Source organism: Babylonia areolata, unplaced genomic scaffold, assembly GCF_041734735.1.
Source record: "Babylonia areolata isolate BAREFJ2019XMU unplaced genomic scaffold, ASM4173473v1 tig00020403, whole genome shotgun sequence".
Taxonomy (NCBI): domain Eukaryota; kingdom Metazoa; phylum Mollusca; class Gastropoda; order Neogastropoda; family Buccinidae; genus Babylonia; species Babylonia areolata.
In genome coordinates, this window is record NW_027468490.1 from 10,001 (window position 1) to 15,000 (window position 5,000).

Here is a 5,000-nt window from a genome sequence, read left to right on the forward strand (position 1 = left end):
TAGGGCAGACATTTGAAAGATGCGTCGCCGGCTCGAGGCCATGCGATCGGCACAAAGTTATCCAGAGTCACCAAAGGACGGGCAGAACCCGACTGGCTTTGAACTAATAAAAGCGCTCTTTCCCCGAGGGGTCGGAGCTGGTCGGCATGTATTAGCTCTAGAATTACCACAGTTATCCAAGTAAATTTGGATCATCTAAGGAACCTCGACTGATTTAATGAGCCATTCGCGGTTTCACCGTACGAGGGTGTGAACTTAGACATGCATGGCTTAATCTTTGAGACAAGCATATGACTACTGGCAGGATCAACCAGAATGCAACCCGTATTCTGCGTGCCCCCGGGAGACGGTTGCAGCGCCAGTTGGGACCGCTGCTCACAGAAACGAGGGCTGAGCTCTTTCCGTGGGCGGTCCGCGGCAGCACTATCAACTGAAACCACCGGACAACAGATTCAGGGCCTGAGAGTGCAACGAATCCATCGGTCTCGGCGGGAGGCGCGCCAAGAAGAAGAAGGAGGAGGAGGAGACCAGACCGGACCGGACCGGACCCCACCCTTTCTTCCTCCTCGACACCGTCTCCCGCCCGTTTCCACGTGCCGGACGACGCCCGGTTAGAGACGGGCGCGCCCTTGACGAGATGAAGCAGGCGTTACGCTTTGGGACGCCGAAGGGGCTGGGGAGCACCAACGACCGTCAGTGAGGGAGGAGAGAAAACGCTTCTCTCGACCCGTCGTCAGCGAACGCACCGAACCTTCTACGGACCGTGAGACGCCGGCCGACAAGCCGAGCCCCGGCAAAGGAAGCCCGGCGAGGCGGCCGTGCGCGTTCACACTTGGACGCGCAGGCGGGAAGCTCGGCAGCCGGGCGGGTAGCCTGCGGGGAGCTGGTGGGCTCCCGAGACTCCCGTCCCCCGACTCGGGCCTCGCACGCCGAGCGGTCGCTAGCTTGCCAGTGCAAAAGACAGAAGCGCGGGGGCAGTAAAGCCAGGCGGACGGGTCGACCGTTGCCGGCTGTGCGCCGACCGGAGCGATCCGCCACGCCACGCCGCGTCCCCCACAACCAGGGTGTCGCATAAGGCGCTGCGAAGGTGGACCTTGATCCACATTGGGCAGAGCCTGAGTTGAGGCCCCCCAGCACGTGCCTGGGGACCAGGCGTTGAGGAGTAGGCCTTTTTTTGAGGGCCCAGAAAGTATTTTGGCAATTGTAGCGAGGTTTTGGAGTTTTATCCACAACCTTTACCTGCCTTTTTTTCTCTCCGAGCATGCCAAAGTTGAGAGAAAACGCCGTTTGGCATGGACGGGAGGAGGTGTGGAGGAGTAGTCCATTTTTGAATGGCAGCGGAAAGATTTTGGCAATTGTAGCGAGGTTCTTCGGACTTTTATCCACAACCTTTACCTGCCTTTTCCTCAGCGAGCATGCCAAAGTTGAGAGAAAACGCCCTTCGCCATTGACGGGACCAGACGTTGACGACTACGTCTTTCTTTTTTTCACGGCGCCTGAACGATTTGGGCAATTCTCCACAGCGCGTTTACTTTTTATCCACAACCTTTACCTGCCTTTTCCTCAGCGAGCATGCCAAAGTTGAGAGGAAAACGCCGTTTGGCATGGACAGGAGCAGGCGTTGACGACCAGGTCTTTTTTTTGGTCTTTTTTTTTCACAGCGCCGGAAGGATTCAGGCAATTCTCCAAAGCCGGTTACTTTTATCCACAACCTTTACTGGACCTTTTTTTTCTTTTTTTCCTTTTTTCTCTCTCCGAGCATGCCAAAGTTGATAGAAAACGCGGTTCGGCATGGACGGGAGCAGGCGTTGAGGAGTAGGCCTTTTTTTGAGGGCCCAGAAAGTATTTTGGCAATTTTTTACTTTTTTATCCACAACCTTTACCTGCCTTTTTTTCTCTCCGAGCATGCCAAAGTTGAGAGAAAACGCCGTTTGGCATGGACGGGAGGAGGTGTGGAGGAGTAGTCCATTTTTGAATGGCAGCGGAAAGATTTTGGCAATTGTAGCGAGGTTCTTCGGACTTTTATCCACAACCTTTACCTGCCTTTTCCTCAGCGAGCATGCCAAAGTTGAGAGAAAACGCCCTTCGCCATTGACGGGACCAGACGTTGACGACTACGTCTTTCTTTTTTTCACGGCGCCTGAACGATTTGGGCAATTCTCCACAGCGCGTTTACTTTTTATCCACAACCTTTACCTGCCTTTTCCTCAGCGAGCATGCCAAAGTTGAGAGGAAAACGCCGTTTGGCATGGACAGGAGCAGGCGTTGACGACCAGGTCTTTTTTTTGGTCTTTTTTTTTCACAGCGCCGGAAGGATTCAGGCAATTCTCCAAAGCCGGTTACTTTTATCCACAACCTTTACTGGACCTTTTTTTTCTTTTTTTCCTTTTTTCTCTCTCCGAGCATGCCAAAGTTGATAGAAAACGCGGTTCGGCATGGACGGGAGCAGGCGTTGAGGAGTAGGCCTTTTTTTGAGGGCCCAGAAAGTATTTTGGCAATTTTTTACTTTTTTATCCACAACCTTTACCTGCCTTTTTTTCTCTCCGAGCATGCCAAAGTTGAGAGAAAACGCCGTTTGGCATGGACGGGAGGAGGTGTGGAGGAGTAGTCCATTTTTGAATGGCAGCGGAAAGATTTTGGCAATTGTAGCGAGGTTCTTCGGACTTTTATCCACAACCTTTACCTGCCTTTTCCTCAGCGAGCATGCCAAAGTTGAGAGAAAACGCCCTTCGCCATTGACGGGACCAGACGTTGACGACTACGTCTTTCTTTTTTTCACGGCGCCTGAACGATTTGGGCAATTCTCCACAGCGCGTTTACTTTTTATCCACAACCTTTACCTGCCTTTTCCTCAGCGAGCATGCCAAAGTTGAGAGGAAAACGCCGTTTGGCATGGACAGGAGCAGGCGTTGACGACCAGGTCTTTTTTTTGGTCTTTTTTTTTCACAGCGCCGGAAGGATTCAGGCAATTCTCCAAAGCCGGTTACTTTTATCCACAACCTTTACTGGACCTTTTTTTTCTTTTTTTCCTTTTTTCTCTCTCCGAGCATGCCAAAGTTGATAGAAAACGCGGTTCGGCATGGACGGGAGCAGGCGTTGAGGAGTAGGCCTTTTTTTGAGGGCCCAGAAAGTATTTTGGCAATTTTTTACTTTTTTATCCACAACCTTTACCTGCCTTTTTTTCTCTCCGAGCATGCCAAAGTTGAGAGAAAACGCCGTTTGGCATGGACGGGAGGAGGTGTGGAGGAGTAGTCCATTTTTGAATGGCAGCGGAAAGATTTTGGCAATTGTAGCGAGGTTCTTCGGACTTTTATCCACAACCTTTACCTGCCTTTTCCTCAGCGAGCATGCCAAAGTTGAGAGAAAACGCCCTTCGCCATTGACGGGACCAGACGTTGACGACTACGTCTTTCTTTTTTTCACGGCGCCTGAACGATTTGGGCAATTCTCCACAGCGCGTTTACTTTTTATCCACAACCTTTACCTGCCTTTTCCTCAGCGAGCATGCCAAAGTTGAGAGGAAAACGCCGTTTGGCATGGACAGGAGCAGGCGTTGACGACCAGGTCTTTTTTTTGGTCTTTTTTTTTCACAGCGCCGGAAGGATTCAGGCAATTCTCCAAAGCCGGTTACTTTTATCCACAACCTTTACTGGACCTTTTTTTTCTTTTTTTCCTTTTTTCTCTCTCCGAGCATGCCAAAGTTGATAGAAAACGCGGTTCGGCATGGACGGGAGCAGGCGTTGAGGAGTAGGCCTTTTTTTGAGGGCCCAGAAAGTATTTTGGCAATTTTTTACTTTTTTATCCACAACCTTTACCTGCCTTTTTTTCTCTCCGAGCATGCCAAAGTTGAGAGAAAACGCCGTTTGGCATGGACGGGAGGAGGTGTGGAGGAGTAGTCCATTTTTGAATGGCAGCGGAAAGATTTTGGCAATTGTAGCGAGGTTCTTCGGACTTTTATCCACAACCTTTACCTGCCTTTTCCTCAGCGAGCATGCCAAAGTTGAGAGAAAACGCCCTTCGCCATTGACGGGACCAGACGTTGACGACTACGTCTTTCTTTTTTTCACGGCGCCTGAACGATTTGGGCAATTCTCCACAGCGCGTTTACTTTTTATCCACAACCTTTACCTGCCTTTTCCTCAGCGAGCATGCCAAAGTTGAGAGGAAAACGCCGTTTGGCATGGACAGGAGCAGGCGTTGACGACCAGGTCTTTTTTTTGGTCTTTTTTTTTCACAGCGCCGGAAGGATTCAGGCAATTCTCCAAAGCCGGTTACTTTTATCCACAACCTTTACTGGACCTTTTTTTTCTTTTTTTCCTTTTTTCTCTCTCCGAGCATGCCAAAGTTGATAGAAAACGCGGTTCGGCATGGACGGGAGCAGGCGTTGAGGAGTAGGCCTTTTTTTGAGGGCCCAGAAAGTATTTTGGCAATTTTTTACTTTTTTATCCACAACCTTTACCTGCCTTTTTTTCTCTCCGAGCATGCCAAAGTTGAGAGAAAACGCCGTTTGGCATGGACGGGAGGAGGTGTGGAGGAGTAGTCCATTTTTGAATGGCAGCGGAAAGATTTTGGCAATTGTAGCGAGGTTCTTCGGACTTTTATCCACAACCTTTACCTGCCTTTTCCTCAGCGAGCATGCCAAAGTTGAGAGAAAACGCCCTTCGCCATTGACGGGACCAGACGTTGACGACTACGTCTTTCTTTTTTTCACGGCGCCTGAACGATTTGGGCAATTCTCCACAGCGCGTTTACTTTTTATCCACAACCTTTACCTGCCTTTTCCTCAGCGAGCATGCCAAAGTTGAGAGGAAAACGCCGTTTGGCATGGACAGGAGCAGGCGTTGACGACCAGGTCTTTTTTTTGGTCTTTTTTTTTCACAGCGCCGGAAGGATTCAGGCAATTCTCCAAAGCCGGTTACTTTTATCCACAACCTTTACTGGACCTTTTTTTTCTTTTTTTCCTTTTTTCTCTCTCCGAGCATGCCAAAGTTGATAGAAAA

The 5,000-nt window shown here is 50.1% G+C and overlaps 1 non-coding gene across 1 annotated transcript in view; it reads right to left on the reverse strand.

The window, feature by feature from the left end:
* The window catches only part of LOC143279116 (small subunit ribosomal RNA), a 1,829-nt gene extending 1,512 nt beyond the window's left edge, over window positions 1-317 (reverse strand). Inside the window, exon 1 of the ribosomal RNA XR_013054683.1 lies at window positions 1-317. This exon is cut by the window's left edge and continues 1,512 nt beyond it. This is a non-coding gene — a ribosomal RNA (small subunit ribosomal RNA).
* Window positions 318-5,000: the final 4,683 nt, after the last annotated feature.